Below are 22,043 nucleotides of genomic sequence, written 5' to 3'. Positions count from 1 at the left end.
ATACCGAAGGTGACAGCCTTCGAAGTCCGTGTGGCGATTTACGCTGACGACATCGCTCTTTTTGCTAGCGGGCCCACAGACCATGGCTACCAAGTGCGTCACTCACTCCAGTTGGCGATCAACGCCGTGGACGAATATCTCGGCAGCATAGGGCTTCAGCTCTCGGCGTCGAAAACCGAGGTGCTACTAATTCACCCCCGTGCAAGCTGTGCACGCTTCGAAGTGCCAACTCTCTTGCTGCGCGGAAGCCCTTCCCGTGGCAGAGAAAAGTCCGATACCTCGGCCTCCATATCGACTGCCGCCTCAACTTTAACGCGGCCACCACACAACTCTGCAGGGACTCCAGCAAAGCCGCAGGCGCCGCACGCTCGCCCGAGGCTGCGGCTGCGCACCACATCTTGCGCTCCCCCTGCCGCCTTCGCCGCACGCCTCCGCGCTCCTCGGCGTAAACATCACCGTCCCGGGCGTCAAAAGCAAGCGACAAACAGCACTGTGTGCCATGCAGCTGGAGACGGTTGCATTGATCTTCGAACATATACGCGACCGCCTCCTATACTGTACACTGACGGATCCGTGTCCAGTGACGGTTCCGCCACTGCCGCGTGCACGGCACCGGACATTTCTCCGTCTCGACAGTGCCACCTTCGTTTTCCTGCCTCGTCGACAGTCGCCGAGCTCGCGGCGATTGACCTCGCGGCTGACCTACTTCTTCAGCAGTGCGGAGTCTCGTCTACCGCGATACTGTCGGACTCGCGTGCGGCTCTGTGCATGCTGAGAAAGGACTATGCCGGTCCTCCGCTTGTGCAGCGCGTGGGATCAAAACTGCGCCATCTCGCAAATCAGGGCTGCGATTTTGCATTGCAGTGGGTCCCCGCGCACATTGGCCTGCCCGGGTGCGAAGCGGCCGACGCCCTCGCGAAGCAAGCTCTCTCGACTCGCTTTCCCCTCGCCAGCTCCATCACCCGTTTCGACGTGGCCAAGACGGCGATACTGCGCATCCTCCGCGCGCAGCACCCGTATCCTCGCGTTGCTGCAGGCACGCCCCCTCGCCTCCTCCCCCGCGCGGGTCTCTCCCGCTGGGACCGCTCGTTTCTCCTTCGGCTGCGCGTCGGCTGCTACAACACGGCCGCCAGAATGCACAGACTGCACGGAAGAGGCAGCCCCGTGTGCTTGGATTGCGGCGAGGAGGAGGCGCTTGAGCACCTTCTGTTCCGCTGCCCGGCCTTCGATGTTGAGCGCACTGCGCTCTTTGCATCATACAGTCGTGTGGGACTGCCCTGTGACTCGGAGGGAGCACTTCTCTTTCCGGCAGCCCACCCTTCCATTGTCAAGAAAGTGCTTCCTGCCCTACTTGACTTTTGTTGTGAAACGCAGCTGAGAGCGCGGCTGTAAGCCCCGCATTGCTTCCTCAACCTTCTTGTTATTTTTTTTCGCCTTCTTTTCCTTCTCTCCCGGATTTTTTCTCCCCACTCCCCTTTCCCTGTGCAGTGCTGTTGAGGTGTCCTCCTCTGAGAGACAGTTACGGCACTGCACTTCTCTCTTCCTCTCCCTCAAAAGTCACTACACACACTCGGTACAACCTGACTGATGTCAGCAAAGGGCACTTTCTTCGCGTTTCCGTAAAGCGAAAGACGAGGTCCTTATTCAGAAAACGAAAATCAACGAAGTGCACCCTTCTAGATGAACGAGGAAAAGACTACGCCTGTACGCATGCATACTTACCGAAAGTACCTGTGCAGCTTCTGGTAAACTCGTAGCTCACATGTTCGTTTAGGCTTTCAGTCCTGCTTAAGTAGGCGGGACAAGGTAATCATTCCAAATGTCAAAATGGAAGGCGAAATAAGGTCATTCAAATAATTCAGCACTAAAGAATGCTCGTGCATGAGACATTGTTCGAAAACAATGTGACCTTGCAGCGCTCAGTTCAACAACCCTAAACGAGGCACGCCGGTATGCAATACTAATCAAGACTACCTGTACAGTTCTGGCTAACTCGTACTTTGCATGGGTGAATGTACGTAAATCTGTTTAAATATAAAATACATGGTAGTTATTCGAAATTTGTCACTACACCGCGAAATACAAGTGATTCAAATATTTAAGCATGGCTTGTGAAAACGGTAGTGACTTTTATGTTTCATGTATGTTTCCTCCTTATGCCCTGTGTGACGTTTATGGTTCCTTGATGATATGTGGTGTTTAATGGCGCAAGGGCCAGATGTGGCCAAAGAGCGCCATGACAAGTGGTGATGTTGGCGATGTATTATGGAGATGTGACTTGGCTGTAAAGTTGCCTAAAAATAGTTGCTGTAAAGTGCATAAAATCTACGTGATATAAAATTATGGCGATGACTAATGACGAATACTATGAACATTAAAATCCATCGTAAAAGAATGACATAGAATTGAAAGTATATGAGATGGTTAAAATAGCTGGAGCACTGTTGCCTCGCCGGAGCCCTTGAAACACAAGGGCCTAGAGGCACGTGCTATACGAAAGAACTATCACAGCGCCATCCTCTGAAGAGAGGAGGCGCTACGAACATGTGGGGCTAACAACATGCAATACAACATCTTTCAGATAACTTAAAAGTGCATTGGTGTCAAATAGCGGTTCTGGGCCGAGTAACATTAATGGGTGAAGGGGAATGTGCTGCCGATATGCTAAGGGAAAATGTCTCTTTCTCTCAGATTCGGCTTCCCGACACTCCAGGAGGACGTGGAGTACGGTCAGCCTCTCCCCGCATCTACCACAGGCTGGAGGCTCACTTCCGGTTAGTAGAAAATTATGTGTGCCAAACGTGTGTCCTATTCTGAGACGACAGAACAGGACATCTGTTCGGCGCGATTTTGTAGTAGAGGGCCAGAATCCTAACTGTGGTTTTATCAGGTGGAGCTTATTATCTGTTTCCGCGTCCCAGATGCGTTGCCAGTGATCGCGCAGCCTCCTTCGCAAGAAAGGCCTCAGATCTGTGACAGGCACCGCAGAGGTAGGGTTAACAGCTTGCAATGTGATTGACGTGGCCATCTCGTCCGCCAGAACGTTATCTTCAATTCCCCTATGGCCAGGGACCTATATGGTTCCTTGTCCTTTATGTGAACTTCAGGAAACATGCTTTGTGTGGTACCGCTGTTTTACTCCTCCTTTGGTATGACTCCAGGGTACCGCCCTAATCTTTCCTGTAGGGTGTACCCTTTGCGTTTACGGCAGTGTATTGCCTGGGTGCGCTCTCTATGTTACCTGGCTGTGCATTCCCTCGAGGGCACAACCAGGTACCTCAGAATGCGCACAGCGATTAGCTGTTAACTCATGGTACAGATAGACCAGATACCTGTAAGGTGTATTAACTATCGATGTATCTAGGCGTGAATAGGGGGGAGGGGGTGCGCCTGCCTTCCTTCCCATTCGCAGCATCCCACCGATGCATTTACTGCAAGACGCCATGAAAAGTGCAGCTTAAAATAAAGATTCGCGGAGCGAATTAGCTCTCACGACGCGCAACGATAATGCGGTGGCGCGATATGGTGTGCTCGCTGGCTTGCGCTACATGAAGCGAAAAAGAGGCGGACGCCTCCGGGGGCCGATTCACCACATTTCTGCGAGAGTAAATAAATGTAAAAACTGCTATTTAGGTAGCTGTTTTCAGTGTTATTTTGGTGTCATAACAGCATTGAACATGTCAATAAATTAGCATACGTAACGATTTGGTCTATATTACGCCCGTTAGATTTCTTTGCAGGCTTCAGCGTAAAAAAGCAACCGCTGCCACCTCCAATGCTCCACTGGTGCTGAAGCCAAGTTTCACTATGATGTAGTTCGAAAGAATGTAGTGAAATGGGATATTTATAACGTTTATGGTACCCAACGTATAAAAATAAATGAATGTTAACAATGGGAGTCGAACTCACAGTTAACGTGTGTGAGGTAGAAACGCTACCACTGTTACACCACAAAACCGTGGTTTACGGACGACGTTTTGACATGTTGCTGTAAAGGCGGTCAATTGCCTTCGCGAGGTTTTTTCCTAGTTTTTTGTTTCAGACCTCAGCCTTGTTGAGATACCTTTCCTCTACAACTATGCGCAAATTACCCACAAAAGTTTGCTAACAGATGCAGTACCTGCGGTCGCTGCTAAAGGTGCCTGTCTTTTCAAAAGTGCGTCTGATTGCTCCTTTGACGTTAGCGTGGTTCGAAGTACTGCGGTGCGGATCCCGTAAATGCTTTCTAGGGCGCAAAACTGAATTCATAATTGTCAGTTGGCTAGGTAGTGGAAGTTGTGTTCGAAGCATGGCCGTATTTGTTTGTTTACGCGTGCATCTAAGCAGTACGCCTCTTTCACTTCAGCCCAACCTTCAGCTGCCGTAGCCAGCCATTACCACGTTTTGTCGTCTTTGCTTGCTACGCTACGAGGAAAAAAGGCTCCACCGATTCAAAAGGAGGCCACATATTCTCTCAAACATGACACTTGGCGCCATAAGAAGCGTGTACGTGGGTGATGATCACGCGTTTGGGCTCGTTGGGTCTCGTAGGTGCCCTTGTGCGCAGTGCACACCGAATATAGGTGGCGCGCGAGGTGATCCATGATGGCCGGCACAGGATCGCCGACAGCGCGTCCGTGGCGTTGCACTCCGACCTTATTCTCATCGGCTGCGGAGAAAGGTAGCGATGACGCTAGCTTTCTGCGAAGCAGCTGTCGTTAGCAGACGTCATGGATCACCTTCAAATCCGTCAACAAAAAGAAGAAAAAAAGAGTGCGTGACTAACACAACACAAACAACTTCTGAACGCCGGCTATCTCACTTGTCGTGGCGTGCGTCAAGGCATGCAGCCTTGACGTTGTTACTGTTCAAGGGCTGCTTGCACAGAGGTCAAACGGTCACGGCAAGCCGCTCTCATCGAAATACGGCTGTCACGGCCGGGATAAAAAAAGGACCATAAAAAAAGTTGGCGGTCACTTTAGCCTATGCTCAAGAGGATGCGCGCTCACTGCACATTTATTAAAACACTTTGATATTCTCATTCGAATCTGTTGCCACTTCCTATTAATTGTTCTTTTCTTTATTTTCTCGTTCACTTGTTACCTTTTTCGGTCGCCAAGACATCACCCCTAGTTCTGCTCGGTTAACGGCACACTATAACGGTCGTGGCAAGTCCATGAAGACCATTAAGACTCATACGCTCGGCCACTGATTGAATTTTTTTTAACACTTCCATTGCCGGAGGTAGCTACATAAACTTGTATACCGGATGTCCCAGTAAACTTGGACCATGATTTAAAAAAAAAAGCCAAGAGCTGTAGAGAAATAGTACCGACTGCATAGTAGCGGCAGTCGTGTGCACTTACAGCTAATGGTTTTTTTTCATCACGAAGTACGAAATAATTAATTGCTTTTAATTAGTGACCTCTTTATTATTGTTTGAATCGCAAACACAATTACAATGTTGTAGGGCACATTAGGTAACCTCCGAATCAATCATTTATTTCGTGCTGAAGTGTGCCTGGTGTTTTTTTTTTTCCATGAAAAAACCAAAGCCCACAAAATACACGACATAATAAATAGACGCACGCTTGCTCGCCGCTGCTCAAGAGCCTTTTGAGCAAGCTTTGAAAGATATCCGCCTGTTTTACTTTATTGCCGCATCATACAAGGCTTAGTCATGTAGGAAGGCCCGAGAGGTTTCGCAACCTAACAAGCGTGGAGTGATAAGCTTCAGCACCTGCGGACGCCATAATGTTATGATCGATCATGAGGCACTCGGGATAGCTCTAACCTTCGCCTTAAAGAAAGGCACAAAAGAAATTCAACCAATGTTTAAAAAGACCAGTGGGCAAAAAAGCGCGAAAGAAGAAAAAAAAAGCAGCTCTCGGAGGAACGGAAAAGAGCTACTCGGGAGTTTACTTAAATTAAGTTGTTAGCTTTCATCCCACGTCGACTATTACCTCAAACTTCAAGTGCTGTTCCGCCGGACCAACGTGTACTTTCATTCCTACGTGCCGATGACGTCATCCGAATGCAATCCCCTCCCCGCTTTCGTCGCCAGCAACCCTTAGCATGCCCAAAGACTGCCATTTCGAACATGTAACACCACCTTCCTCTCTAACGCAGCAATGGCACTGAGAGCGTTTGAATAAATAAATAAATAAATGAAATATAACAACAACGCGTAAAGCGTCTCAGCCGCCCACAAAGAAGCATGAAAAGGTACAACTTGTATGGCCATTTACTCTTTCTGTCTCGAACTCCCGAAAAGAGGTAAAACAAAGCAGTTTTTTACCTATTTACTTCTTTGTCGCAAGCTTTCTTTATGCGAGGATAGGGTTACATCATTAAGGTGCGTTAAACGGTCACGTTTTACACCAGTTTTGAGCGGTTATTTTTCACTGCCAGTGATGGTACATGCTCAAACAGGTAACTTTCTGAAGCAATACAGTACTTGCTTCTTCCCAACACTTGTGCTGTTGGAGGTTTGGCCAACGACATTTGAATGTCACCGCAGACTCTGCTTATTTGGTCTTTAGGGCCTCCGGTGTGGTAGTTTAGAAGCTTATGTAGCCCCACAAGAAGTCTAGCGTTGTCATGTCCGGCGACCTTGCAGGTAACGGTACAGGTCCGTGCCGGCTAATCCACTGTGTAGGAAAAAACTTGTGAAGACACGCTTGAGACGGACACTTCCATGCGGAAAAGCACCATCGTGTCGAAACCAGGTGTTCCGAATGTGCGCAAGTGGAACGTTCCATTAGACGTCGTTCATGGGGCCTTCGAGAATGTCGTTGACGCAGCATTGCGCCGTTAGTGTGTGGTCAAAAACCCGCACCACACATAAAATGACCACCGGTATTGGTGTCGTGTTTGTGCCAGCCGGTGTGGATACCTTGATATCACTCCAACAGTGCGCCTTGTGAAAATTAACTTGTGCGTTTCTAAAGAAATTAGCCTCATCCGTCCAAAGCACGCGATTGAGAAAGTTCGGTTCCTCACATTTCCTGAAAATGGAATTGGCAAAATGAAGTCGGTTTTCAAAACCTTGGTCTTCAAGTTTTTGATGAAAATGTACATGGTACGGGAGCATATCAGCTTTTTTTTATATAATAATCCACACTGATGACCTTGAGGTTCCTGCCTCCGCTTAGGCGTCGCGCACACTATCGTGAGGGTTAGCAGCGAAGAATGTCAAAACATCCGTTTCCGTTTCTTGAAGTACCGTAGCAGTCTTGTGTCGCTTTCTTGTGAAGCTACCCGTCTCGCAAAGGTCTTCGCACGTTCTAAGTATTCTTGACGGACTAGGGTGTCCTCCACGATGCCACATCCGGAATAGCTCGGCTGCTTTCCTCTTGTCGCTACACGCTATCGAGCCACAATCATTTTCAGCCGAGTGTAAATTGTACGGGCAGAAAGTAGATTTGTACCACATGGTACGAGCCTGCCAGGCTAATAGAGTATTAAACACTATACAACAGCCAACGTGGGAAGGATGGCAGGCAGCCCTGTCCAGCTCAATCGTCGAGGATCAGCAAGCCCTCGTAGAAAGAGCCAAGGTAGCGGCCTTAGCCAACGGAACTCCGGAATAAGAATCCGACCCCCGTTCTCCTCACTCCCCTCCCCTTTTCTTGTCAATAAAACGTTTTCATCATCATCTTGTCGCCGTGCGCTGTCCCTATAGCCAGCATCATTTTAGCCTTCTGATCATTCATGAAGCCCATGACTTTCTTCTTGAAGAGCAAGTCACTGGCGCGGTATTGTTGAGATCTCCCGTTATTATCTACGCAATGACAGGTCAAGCCACAATGATTTACGTAATATACAACAGCATATGCTGGCCGTACAGATCCACCAAAACGCATTAGATGGACATAGCCTGCGCAAGGTTTCTTCTTATTGCTAAAGGAAACAAAAGGAACACACCGTCCGGGCGCGCCTACCTACAGAACAAGATGAGTGCGCAAGATTACAGCCCGAAGTGCGCCATCACGGTTTCCCAGCTTCGAAATCTGCACCCCCCTACGGCTCCACTATGCTTGTCAGTGCGTCAGCGGCGTGTTCCCATAATGCCGCTTCCATCGCACAGCGTGAAGCCCTGTATAGAGCTGCCACTGCCGCAGCTAGTAAAGCCATGTATACGTGTCTATTTGCTTGGAAGCGCTTGAGTAGTGGCGCGCGAGCGCGTATCTATTTCGTATTTCGTATTTTGGATGTTTCGCTCGCTTTTTTTTTCTCTGAAAAACCAACGAAGCAAAGATGAGCGCGAAACAAATGCTTGATTCGGAGGTTATTTCAGGTGCCCTACAGCTTTGTCATTGATATGTTCACGATTCAAGCAATAATAAAGGAGATAACTAATTAAAACAATTATTAAATTAATACTTCGCGATGAAAAAAATACCGGCTCTAAGAACGTACGACTACGGCTACTATGCAGTCGGTACAATTTTTTCTACAGCTCTTGGGGTCTTCTTTATATTTTGGTCCAATTTAACTGGGACAACCCCGGCATATATGGTTCCTTCTACTTTCTCGTATCCCAGGCAAAATGAGTGGGGCACGGAAAGGCAAATCAGGTTAACACACAGCGGTAACTTTCAACAACAGATTTATTTCCAGTTCTCGCATGCTTAATCATACTCCTCAAAACGTCCTAGGACACGGGTACATTGCTCCCAATGTACACGTGTCTGTGTACATGTAATGTACACATTGGAACTCGCACCCTCTCTTTTAGTGGCACGAGCACCGAGTGACACCCTTGTTTCTTTCGCAGCGCATCCGGTTCACCTCCTGGGATTACCGGGTAGAAAACTCGAAATAAATCAGAAAACAGATAAAAATACAGTACAGTACAAAATTCATGGGTTTTATTAAAGACCTAATATCAGAGCGTAAGTTTAGTTACAAGTTGAGTTACTCAAGTCTCTGGAATAATTAAAATTAATAATAGATCAGTGAGACGATCGGCAATAATATTCAAAACAAGTCATCAATATAGAAACAAATATTACAGTACAAGATTCATTGGTTCCATTAGAGATATAATATCAGAGCATCAGTTTATTTACAAGGATAGTTAATGAAGTGTCTGGAATAACTGAATTAATTTGAAATCACTGATTACCGCACACCAAAGCTCAGAATCGTATACTTTAGAGATCCGCCACGTGAGCGCGAGCTTGCCGAATTTCATGGAAACCCGAAAGTAGAAAATGGAAGTATTGACGTCACGCACAAGGTGGTCTGTTATTTATTTATTTATTTATTTATTTATTTATTTATTTATTTATTTATTTATTTACACATACTGCAGCCCCTGCATGGGCTATTGCAGGAGTGGCTAATACAATACAAGAAAGAAATACCATAGGCAACAAAGAAAGTTTAGGCGCAGTGTTGAGGGAGTACAGACAAGAATTCATTTAATGGAAGAGAACGGTTGGTTCCTGGTAGCGAATTCCATGCTTCAATTGTTTTAGGGAAAAAGCTACACTTAACTTAAAAGCGTTAGTGCGTGCAAAAAATGGTGTAATGTTAAGCGCGTGATGTCTCCTACTAGAAGAGATTTTTGCAAAGGTGATATATTCATTACTGGAGAGGCGACAAGATGAGTGAATAATGCCATGAAAAAATTTTAAAGAATGAACGCTTCGCTCTTAGGCGAGAGATGTCAGGTTGAGTGAAGACATGACTGACGATGGTGAGAACTGGTGGTCATAACGTCGGTGGACCAATCTAATGGCTTTCCTTTGGATGACCTCAACTCTGTCTATTTCGTACTGCTTGTAGGGATTCCAAACAATACTACCATACTGAAGTGTAGGGCGAGCAATAGTTTTATATAACAGTAATTTAGTGTCGCGCGGAGAATTAGACAGAGTACGACGTAAATAACCGGGTTTTTGTAGAGCTTTGGTCGTAATGGAATCAATGTGCTTTGACCAGGACAGGTTAGTGGTGAACGTGAGACCAAGATATTTATATTCAGAAACGCCTTGAGTTAAATTTTCATTAAATCTGTGGCTGAAAAGGAACGGGTTAGCTTTATTAGAGAAGGACATAACGACAGTCTTACGGAAGCTAATATGCATTTGCCATGTTTCACACCATTTAGAAAATCTGACGAATGATTCACTAAGGCGAACATGCTCAGAGAGAGATGAAATGATGTCATACAATACGCAGTCATCTGCATACATTCGAATTTTAGATAATATCTCGTGTGGCAAATCATTAATATATAGTAAGAAAAGTAGAGGTCCGAGGACCGAGCCTTGAGGGACGCCTGATAACACATCCACCACCGAAGAATTGATGGAGTTAAAGCTTACGAATTGAGAGCGGTGAGACAAAAAACTTTCTATCCAGTTCACTAATTGAGGGTTGTTAAGAATGGCATTTAGTTTGGACAGTAGTTTTGAGTGAAATACGGTATCGAAAGCTTTGGAAAAATCTATGAATATATCGTCCCAGCTTTATAATAACCGGCTAATCATAACCGGCTAATCAATGAAAAACTGCTGCCTTCGAGTTCGGTTCATGCGTTGCGTTCGCCTAAAGCTAACCGAAGGAACACCAACGCCGAGGTGCGAGTGCAATTAAGAGAAACTTAAATCAAAGATTAGCATCGCCTACCATTTCTTTTTTCGTCCTCACCCCCACCCCCTTCTTGCATGCTCCTCTTGGCAAGAGATATACACAGTGGAGAGGCAATCTATGCAAACATGAGCATTATTTGTTTCTAAAGCCTAGGGAATATTCTAAAAAGAATGGCCGCACAGTTTTCAATATACTACTAAATAATTGATTGAAAACGGAAACTGAAAAAGTGGGAGAAAACAGTGGGCAATACGAAAATTCCCTCAGTAAGTTAAATGTTCAAATATTACAACCTCATTACAAAACCTCCGTTTGTAAGAACCGCTGGACAATACAAACATTTCCACAATAAGCTAGCCATTACAAAAATTAAAAAGAGTTTTAAATCTTTATGTCTAAGAAACTTATTTCTTATTCCCTTTGTCGGTCGCCTAGGCATCACCACAGCTTCTACTTGGTTAATGGCACGTTAGAACGGTCGTGGCAAGTCTATGAAGACCATTAGGACACCAATGCTGGTTCACTAAATTATTTTTTTTTTCATCGGCGGTTGTAGCTACATGAGCTTGTTAATAAAGTGCCTTCTACTTTCTTCTAGCCCGGGCAAAATTAGATTTCCTTCAATAAGCTAAAAATATAAGCTCTAAAGGTAGCTCATAAGCTCTTCGCCATTCAAAAATGTCATCGAAAGACCAACTCGATAAAAAACTAAAAGACAAGAACAAAACTCAAAGGGTAGAGGTTTCAATAACGAAGCGGCAAAATACAGGTTTTATGGGAGGAGGTAACTTAAGGTCAGGAGCTGTGACAGCTTGAATAAAGTAGGCACATTATACTGTGATGAAGATCACTGTTCTTTTATCCAAAGGCTACCGCAGAATTGAGAACGTGCTTCTACGAACAGTTGATCTCGGAATAAAGTCGTCTATGACGTCGCAGAGATTTACTTTGCGGGCGAACTCTTTGTGCCCATGGAGAACTGCTATGCGACATAACTGCGATTGTCCCATTGTTGACATAAGGTACGATTTGACGCGACGGAGGCATGGAAACGATCTCTCAGGTGTCCGTGACGTCACTAGGATAGTCTAAGCAATTTTGACAACCTTAGCAACCTCGGGCAAAAGCTCTCGCAGCTACTCACAGTTATAGCCCGAAATCATTTCTACGACATTGTGAAACGTTTTCAAGGGTGTGCTGAGCTGCCTTGTTACATCTACGAGCATACTAAAGTGAACGTTGAGCCGTTAAAGTTCAAGATCAAGCCCGAAGAACTTCAACAAATACTTACAACCAAAAAAAGTTTACAGACGACGGGATCTCAGAAAACGTCCAATTTCCGAGCAGCCTCACAACGTAGACTAGTATTCGTATTTACAGCTTCTACCAGTACATGAGAACAGCATTGTGATGCTCGGTTTTACTGAATACTATTGCGGACTGTTCGGAAAGTTTCATTCATTTGCCTTGGCACAGGAGCTTCTTCTCAAAGATATTAAGTTCCAATTCTCGCGCCTCGGCCTTTCTATCTTTCCAAAATGGTAAAATCATCCCTTCCAAAGTCCGCTAAGACTCTCCCTGACGGCCTTGACCATTTTCTGTGCTTGATCAAATCTCAGCGCTACTTTCTGCAACGCAGTGCTCACAGCTTCGAATCTCGAAAACGCGAGTGTCAGGAACTTGAGGATCAAGTATGGGTCGAATTTTTACTGCACTTTCAAAAATTCCCCGGCTCTGTCTCCGGCGTCGTTCCGTTCTTCTGTTGCTAGTCCATGAGGAAACGAGGTCATGTCGCTATAATTCTCCACAATATATTTCAGAGAAGTGGTCGTTAGCATCTACCTCGTGGGACAAAACTTCCCCAACTATACGTCCTCCAATAGTGAGGTCATACTATGATTAGTTGGAAAAGTGTTTCAGGGACCCTTTAAGGCGTATAAGAGTGTGTGCATGTACTATTGTGCGACTTCCAGGCATATAATGTATATATATATAATATAATATATATATATATGTATATATATATATATATATATATATATATATATATATATATATATATATATATATATATATATATATATATATATATATATATATATATATATATATATATGCCAATAAAAAGACATGTACTATCCTTTTTGTCACCTGCGTGATAACGATGCCAAAAACCGCAGCGTTCACTGCTGCAGCAAGTCATTTTATGCGCAAACGCTACGGATTGGGAAGTGTGATAGCCTTCATTTCAAGCGTAGAAATATTTGGCAATTCACAAGTTATATTGCAGAACCAAATGGAACAAGTCCACCTAAATAATGGTAGAGATACATTTACATGACGCATTCAAGCCTTGAATTAGAGCTTTCGAATAGTTCGTGAAAACAAATATCACTGTATTGTGCCAACAGTTACCTGTTATATACTTGCAGGGTGACAAATGAAGGCGAGGGCTTGCACAATGAGTAGTAGAACAGACAATGGCAGCTATAAGTCTGACATAAAAAAGAGCTATGTGGATTTGAGATTAATGTCAGTAAACGATATTCCACGTGAGAAGAGGACAATTGGAGCCGGGCAGGTCACATGATGGGTACAGCAGATATAAGTGGTGGCCTTTTCAGTGGTTTCACCGAGTGGTTAACAAGGGCAGAGAAATGCAATTGAGGGCAGAAAAGATTGGAATGAAATCTAAGATCAGGGGCATTGTAGGCACGAAATCACCAGGGTTGACGCACGCCAGATATAATTCGAGATACCTGGCAGAGATAGTTGTCCTGCAGTGGACCTAATATAGGCTGATAAGAATACTATCATATAGTTAAAGATACTGCCGCATTCACACTTTTGCCTGCTGTTGACATTGGTGATGCCAGTGTCAATCACATATGTATACTTACGGGGCTTTAGGGTTGAGTCTCATCTACTTAGGGCAGATAGTGACCACGGATCCGGAAAAATCAGAAGAATAAGAATAGCCGCTGGCGTGCATTTGACAGGCATTCTCAGATCATGAACAGCAGGTTACCATTGTCTCTCAAAAGAAAAGTGTATAACCGCTGTGCCTTACCAGCACTGACCTACGGGGCTGAAACCTGGAGGAATACGAAAAGGGTTCTACTTAAATTGAGGACGTCGCAACGAGCTATGGAAAGAAGAATGATGGGTGTAACATTAAGGGATAAGAAGAGAGCAGATTTGGAGAGGAAACAAACGTACGTTAATGATATCTTAGTTGAAATCAAGAAAAAGAAATGGGAATGGGCAGGACATTTAATGAGGGAAGATAACCGATGGTCATTAAGGGTTACGGACTGGATTCCAAGAGAAGCGAAGCGTAGGAAGTGGCGGCAGAAACTTAGGTGGGCGGATGAGATTAAGAAGTTTGCAGGGACAACATGGCCACAATTAGCACATGACCGGGGTAGTTGGAGACGTATGGGAGAGGCCTTTGCCCTGCAGTGGGCATAGGCAAGATGATGATGATGATGATGATGACGATGACCTCGTAGCGTCAGAGGTTGAGAACGTTTCGCGGAATGCTGTGGCGCTATGCACATAGGCCTGCACAAATGGTGAGCCATGCCCCTCCCCCTGATCATGCTTAAATGTGATGATGATGTGATAACTTTATTTGGAATCCCGCGATTGGGAGGCCCGGGCCTGGGGCCGCCTAGGTGGCCACTGGGAGCTGCTGCTCCCGTGCGGCTTCCTTGGCTCGCTGGACGGCCCAAAGTTGGTCTTGGAGTTCTGAGCTGGGCAGCACGGCCGACCACCGCACCCGTAGATTTTCTGGGGAGACTGCCATTTTATTTTGATATATTTCACATCCCCACAACATGTGTTGAAGGGTGGCTCTAACAGAATTGCATAGCTTGCACATATCGCTCTCGTATATATCGGGGTAGAAAGTTTTTAGTTGCACGGGACTCGTATAAGTTTCTGTTTATAGTCGCCTCCAAGTAAAGGGCTCAGCTCTGTTAAGTTTAGTGTGAGGCGGTGGTAATACTCGCCTCCGATTTTGATAGAATTTGGTAATATCGCTAAATCTTGTTAATATATCTGTTTCTCTCCAGATTTCCTCCTCCGCGTTCTCCTGACCGATGGAAGTCACTCTTTGCTCAGCTCGGCGAGTAAGACCTCGAGCTTCGCGGTGTGCTACCTCGTTGAGGTTGACTGCGGGAATGTCTGGAGTCGTATGCGCTGGGAACCAGAGCAATTGCCTGCCGTTCTTCTCTGCAATGGAGAACTTTGCTTCATTGACTCTCATGATGTGCCATGCCTCAGGAGAGATCCTACCTTTTGCATAATTTCTAATGGCTGCTTGAGAATCGCTAATGATGTACTGAGCATTCGTGGAGACCAATGCTAGTGCAATGGCTACCTCCTCTGCTGTCTCAGAATGTTTGGTATTAACTGATACGCTTGTAAGGGGTTTTTGGGTGTGATCTACGATTACTGCTACATAGCTATTTCTGTCTGGGTATTCAGCCGCGTCTACGAAGGTTGCTCTGTCGTCTGACCCAAAGCTTCGGATAATTTTCTCTGCTCTACTCTTGCGCCTGCCGTTGTTGTAACCTGGATGCATGTTCTTGGGTATATTTGGTACTAGGTGTTTGTCACGAATTTCTCTCGTTATCGTCCTCTTTTCCCCGTATGTGGTAATCCATTCCTAGTTTGCTTAGTATATCCCGTCCCGTTTTGGTTTTGGTGAGTCGCTCTGCTTCAGATGGTTTGTTGTGCTTCTATGAGTTCGTCCAGTGTGTTGTGGAGTCCTAACTTTAGCAAGAGATCCGTGCTCGTACTCATGGGAATCCCTAGTGCTAGTTTGTATGCTTTTTTATCAAGTTGTTAATATTATGCTTTTCAGCTGCAAACCGATTGTGGAAGGCTGCTATGTATGTGATCTGACTGATTACGAATGATTGTATCAGCCGTATGATACTTTCTTCCTTCATACCTTGGTGCTTGTTAGTAATTCGTTTTATTAATTTCATGGTGTTTGTTACCTTTGTGTCTAACTTCTTTACCGTTTCCCTATTTGTGCCTTTGTTCTCGATTACCAGACTTTGAGCTGGTTAACTATTGGGATATTCCGCCCGTTCTTGGTGTGTAGTTTGATTTCCTCATCAGCCTTGTTTCTGTCGTATCCTTTGGGAGGCCTGCCTCTAAGTGTGGGGCGGTACAATAGAAGTTCAGATTTCTCTGCAGAGCATGTGAGGCCTGTTCCCATGAGGTGTTCCTCTAATGTATTAATTGCAGTCTGGAGTCGTTGTTCTATTGATCCGTCGGTGCCATCACAGGTCCAGATAGTAATATCGTCCGCGTAGATTGTGTGATTCAGGGACTCTATGTGATTTAATTTTTCGGGAAGTCCTATCAAGACGAGATTAAACAGCATCGGCGAGATGACAGTGCCTTGCAGCGTGCCGCCCCCCCCCCCCCATGTCGATCTCGGGCGACTTGAGCCCTCCGACGGAGATGACTGCTTTCCTATCTGATAAGAAGCTCTTGGTGTAGTTATACGTCCGTTGCCCTAGTCCTATTCGTTCGATGTTTTCCAATATGGTTGCGTGGTTGGCATTATCGAAAGCTTTTTTAAGATCAAGGCCCAAGATGGCCCTTGTCGAGCGCGTTTTATAATCGATTACGTGATGCTTAAGTTGGAGCATCGCATCTTGTGTTGAAAGAGTTTTTCGAAATCCTATCATTGTATCTGGGTATATGTTATTATCCTCTAAGAAGTTGTGTACTCTGTTTAAAATTACTTGTTGCATTAATTTTCCGACGCAGGATGTTAGGGAGATTGGTCTGAGGTTGTCGATCTCAAGCTTCTTGCCAGATTTTGGAATAAGCGTTATCATCGCTTTCTTCCATTAAGCTGGCACTTCTCCCTTTACCCAACACTCGTTTATGTATTCTGTTAGTTTGGCTATCGACTCATCATCGAGGTTCCTGAGAGTCTTGTTGGTTATACCGTCCGGACCTGGGGCGGATTTGGTGTTTAACTTTTGCAGGGCCGCGAGGATTTCTGCCTCCGTGAGTTCCTCGTCTAATTTTGCATTTGCATTCCCGTTGTAGCAAGGATAGATGCAAAAGGGTGCCTGTTTTAAGTATTTCTGCAGTAATTCATTGAGAAATTCCTCTTATGTGCCCTCATATGCGTGTATTAACTTATTAATGGCTTGCATGTGATTTTTCTTGTTATTGTCATGGTCAAGCAGGAACCTGAGCATGTGCCAGGTCAATTGCTTAGCATGTTCTTCTATTTTTCGTTGAGGAGTGCTATGCGCTTTCTTAACTTTCTTTTATGCTTCTGACCACTAAGTCTATTCTGAAGCGGCTGCTTAGCTTCCCACATGTGGAGAAGTCTGCTGTCGCATTTATCCAAGTTAGATTCAGGTGGTGCTATTTTTGTGGCAGCTTTGACGTCATCACTGAGCTCCTTAGTCCATTGTTCTATGTCTGCGATTGATCGTTGCCGTTTCTTCTTTCGCGTTCTACGAAATAGTTCCCAGTCTACTAATTTGATCTGTCGTTCCTTGGGTCTATTCGGCCCTTCTCTGACGTGTAACTCCAATATGCGGTGGTCACTACCCAAATCTTCCAGTGTGTTGTGCCACGTCGCCTTTTGAATATTCTTGGCAAAGGTTAGGTCTGGAGTTGTGTCCCTATTTAGCGCCGTGCCTACTCTGGTTGGAGTGGCGGGGTCTGTGACGAGCGTGAGGCCTAATTCTTTTGAGTCGTTCCACAAGTCCCTTCCTATTGCTCTGGTATATAAGTATCCCCACGTGGTGTGTGGGGCACTAAAGTCTCCTCCTATAACTACGGGATTTTCTCCGGCAAGTCTGAGTGTTTTCTGGAATAGGTTCTCGAATTTGTGTTTATGTAGCATGGGGTTGCTATAAATGTTGAGAATAAATAAGCTACGTCCTGTCTTTTTTTCTGGGATGACTTCCAATAGAATATTGTCAATGTGCGTTATGCCTGTGTTGTGCTGCACACAAGTTATGTTTCTTTTTACCAGCGTAGTTAATGCCCTGGTGTCCCCTTCGGCATAGCCAAAAGATCTGTATCCTGCTAGCTTTGCAATCCCGTGTGTTTCCTGCACAATTACGACGTCCGGTGTATCCTTGTCTTTTAAATACTGCTGCAAAACTAAGGCACAATCTTTAGGACGGTTTAATCATTCATCCCCTCTTCCCCAAGTGGGGTAGCAGAGCAGGCATCTTCCCTATCTTTCCTTGTTTCTATTTTAGTGGTACAAAAAAAGAGAGAACAAGTATTGCTTCTTTTACCCCGTTGGCATTATAGTGCGTATTGTAAATATTCTGGTGATTTAAGACAAGTAAACCTTGCAGAACAGCCGAAGGTAATAAAATAGTGGCCCTTTTCATGGCAATCCCGTGCGCGCTGCCATGTTTAATCGCGTGGTGACGCGTCTGTTGCATGCCTCAACTGCCTCCATTGCCTCCGCTTTTACAAATTGTGTGTATGACGCTGGTGGGCCTTAACAAACATATGCTTTGGGAGATATCGTAGATGGTGACATGGTGGGTGAAACCAAGCTTTGGCCACACCTTCAGAGAAAATGCAAACGCGCTTGGAGCTGATTAAGCAATGTCCAAACGGCGCAAGCAGCACATATTGTGCTTTCTCTAAAAGCGAGGCTAAACGTGCATTCCAAGCTATCCAAGCATCCCACTCATGAATTGAGTCAGGATTAGCGTGTTTTGCTCTGGATTCTTTATTTGGCAAACATTTTGAAGCCGTGGCTTGTCACATTTCTGTCTTCCTTGGTGCGGTCCCTATTTGAGTATTTTCTGCCTACTTGCTCACGGGTGTGCTCACTTCCGACAGATTTGTTCTTGCTGCGCGTAAGGCTTGAAACGTAGCTTTTGTTTTTGCCTTGTAATGCCTTGTAACAAAGATGTATTGTCGCTACTAACACGCTTACTCTTGTGGGCAGTCACGAAACATTCAGCCTCGACCATTCGCGCGCTATCAGCGTAGTCCGTCATTTATTGTACGTGTATGGTGCACATATATTCAAGTGTGCGCCGATTCACTCATTCACACGTTGGCCACAGAGTGCGCGTAAGTTTCCATGCCAGTTGGATAGATGTGCGTTGATATTGTGTGCGAAACTTACTGTGACTGACAGTAACTGACAGCTACAGTGACTGCAGCGCTATTCCGTTTGTCATTGTTTAACGAGTGGTGCTCACCCTCGCTGACGTTAGAGAGCTGAAGCAGTTTTTTTTGAAGGCTAGCAATACGACGCTGGCGGATGAGCAAATTTATGCATCCTCGAGGAAAGCCGTACATCTGCAAGTGCCAATAACATCTACGGACAGTTGCAGCAGAGGCCCGCGAACTTGGCCACATAGATTCATTCCATTCCTTAATATGACAGTACCTATTCTTCCAGCCAACTATTGCACAGCCTTCAGTCTCCATGACTCCATCCATCACGATTGGAACAGAGTGCGTTAGTGAAAACTCAGTTGCGTTTTCGACGGCTCATCCCATAGAAGCAAGGTGGAAGGGGTAGTTCTTTCGTATTCGTGCACTGTCGGTGAGGCAACGTGTGGTGCGCCTCCGAAAACGCCTTCTCGTTTCTCCAGAACGAAGGGGTCTGCGAAAAGGGTGAATAGGAGTCAAAAGGGAGCATCAATACCTATTATATCCTATGGTGGTGCTTTGTTTCTCGTGGAATGTCTGCAAAATATCTAAGGGTAGATGGCATGCAAGAACGACATTAAGAGGGGCGGGGGAGGTAGCTGCAATATATAGTTTCAGATCGCGGATGGCAAAAAAAAACGCAACAGAAGTCTGCCTCCTCTAGGTTTTACAAATGGTGGCGCATAGTGAGGCGGTTTCAGCGACAACGGCCGTCCTTTACAATGCCAGAATTTTGTTCTTGCTGGACATTTCTTCACCTCGAGAAAAAATAAGATCTGGAAAATTCTACTGAGTCATGTTCCGAGCTTCAGCTTACTACTGACGATTGCAAGGAAGATGCAGAGCCTCTTTCTCTCGCATGGACACAACTCGACTAGAACGCTTTGCTGCCGGGGCCTCTGGGATTTCTTTCCTTAGCTGAACCCAACAAGGACACGTCCCATGAAGGACAAGAGCATGTTTGACTTCTGTTTCAATAAATACCAGGTTTCATATAGGCTCTCCCTGTTACCTTGCCTAGGTAAAACCTGAAAAACACGAAGAAAGAAATCACAGTAAGGAACTGCAGAAAACTCAAATTAACTGCTGATAATGCAATAATAAAGCGTGATCACAGCGAATCAGCCATAAAGAAAGTTAGGAAAAGTTTGGTGGCTTTCTGAAAAAAAGTTAGCACGTAAATCCTTCCCCAAGAAGCTAAAGTAATCAGGAGCCATGCTTGCAACCGGAGTACTTCAAGTGAAATGCACAGGGACTGTACTGTGTAACTAAACTTTCCCGTGGATTGTTTTCTTCTCTACTACGCTAAGTAACCAAACCCTGTAGCACGTAAGCCACGAATTAAGGGTGAAGACAACTGCAAAAGAGACGGATCCGTAAAAAATCTTGGTGCAGATCCGCTTTACAAGATTCCCAACGCCTTAACTGTATCAGCTAACGCTGGCACCGACCTTTCTAAATAATGTGCATGTGAACATTAGCCCTTATTTGGCGCGTGGTTGTTTCTGTGGCTGCTGAAGTTAAACACTTTCACAAAATGTACACTGACATCATTATATATATATATAATTAAGCATTCCACTTGATCTTGGCAAGCTTTTTAAGGGCTACAGATGGATAAGAGACGAGACAGGTATGGGTACAGATGGGGTACGAAAGGGAGCTACAAAAATAACCGTGATCACCGAAGGCAAACTAGGCACACACAAATTGTAGTTTCAAATTAAAACAGCAATTATTTCATGTTGTTCATATTCGCGATCCCCGATGGAATCCCTGCACATAACACATCATATGAATTGCTGTGCCAGTTTAGTTATGTGGATGACTGTTTCTCTCGTCTACTTCCTTATACCCTAGTCACACGGGGCGCTCTCGATCACAGTCGAGCCCAACCAGGATAGAATTCCTCGACCGCGATTGGTTCCTTTGCACAAGCTGTGGAAGGGAGCCACTCGCAATGGAGGAATTCATACATACGGCCACGCTCACATAAACTATCCACGAGAGTGTTTCACAGGGGCTCTATCCACGAATGATCACTTCCAGGGACGTTTTCACTTTTCTTTTCAACGAGCGAAGGTTTGTTAGCGGCGAGGGTGTGCTAACACACCTTCGCAGCAACGCGATAGGCCGCGTTGCGGCGAGCCTATATAAATGTACACACTTCCGATGAAGTAGCTGTTTGCGGTGTTATTTTGGTTTCGTACTAGCCTCATTACAGGTAAATAGATAATACGTACTTTACAATTGTCTCTATATTACGTTCGTAAGAATTCTTTGCAGCGGTCCGCGGAAAAAGCAAGCGCTGCCACCTCCATTGCTGAACTGGAGCTGCCGCTAGGTTCCAGCACGTCCTGTTCGAAAGAATATATAGTAAATAGAATATTTATAACGTTTATGGCATTCAACATAGAAAATGCAGAAATGTTAACATTGGCAGTCGAACCCACCGTTAACGTGTTTGAGGCAGACACGCTACCACTAATAAACTCAAGAGCGTGATTTGCGGACGACGTTTCGACATGTTGCCATAAGGCTGTTCAACTGCCATTGCGACGCTTTTTCTTTCGTATTTTCGGACCTCCGCCTTGCACAGGTAGCTTTCCTCTACTACTCTACGCCCATTACATAAAAAAGCTCGCTCTCAACCAGATGCAGAAGCTGCGGTCGCTACTAAAAGTGGCATTCTTTTCAAAACTGCGTGCGATTGCTGTGTTGACGTTAGCGAGGTCGAAGAGAAGTACGGCATCGCGCATCCCGTAAACGCTTGCTTGGGCGAAGAAACAAAAATTCGTGATTGTCAGTTGGCTGAGTAGTGAAATTTGTGTACGCAGCACGGCCGTATTTGTTTGTTTACGCGTGCATGCAAACAGCACGCCTGTTTCACTTCGACCGATGCTCCAGCTGCCGTAGCAAGCCAACCATCGCCACGTTTTGTCGTCCTTGTTTGCAAGGAAAAATGGTACCACCAAATCTAGACGAGACCACATATTCTCGAAAACATGACAGTTGGCGCCATCAGATGCGTGTATATGGGCGATTTGTGTTCGGTGGGTCTCGTAGACGCCTTTGTGCGCAATGTTCACGGAGTATAGGTGGCGGGCAAGGTGATCCATGATGGCCGCCACAGGATCACCGACTGCGTGTCCGTGTCGTTATATTGTCGTAGCACGCCGAGCTTATTCTCATCGGCTGCGGAATGAGGTAGCGGTGACGCTAGCTTTTTGCAAAGAAGGTGTCTTTAGCAGACATCACCTTCAAACCCGTCAATA

General features: G+C 45.5%; 1 protein-coding gene across 1 annotated transcript in view; it reads right to left on the bottom strand.

The window, feature by feature from the left end:
* Positions 1-1,756, bottom strand: part of LOC142588885 (uncharacterized) — a 55,671-nt gene extending 53,915 nt beyond the window's left edge. Inside the window, exon 1 of the mRNA XM_075700702.1 lies at positions 1,723-1,756. The gene's annotated coding sequence lies outside the window, so the exon portion shown is untranslated. The remainder of the gene's footprint in view (positions 1-1,722) is intronic.
* Positions 1,757-22,043: the final 20,287 nt, after the last annotated feature.

Source organism: Dermacentor variabilis, chromosome 7, assembly GCF_050947875.1.
Source record: "Dermacentor variabilis isolate Ectoservices chromosome 7, ASM5094787v1, whole genome shotgun sequence".
Classification (NCBI taxonomy): Eukaryota; Metazoa; Arthropoda; class Arachnida; order Ixodida; family Ixodidae; genus Dermacentor; species Dermacentor variabilis.
This window is presented reverse-complemented; position numbering and strand designations above follow the sequence as displayed.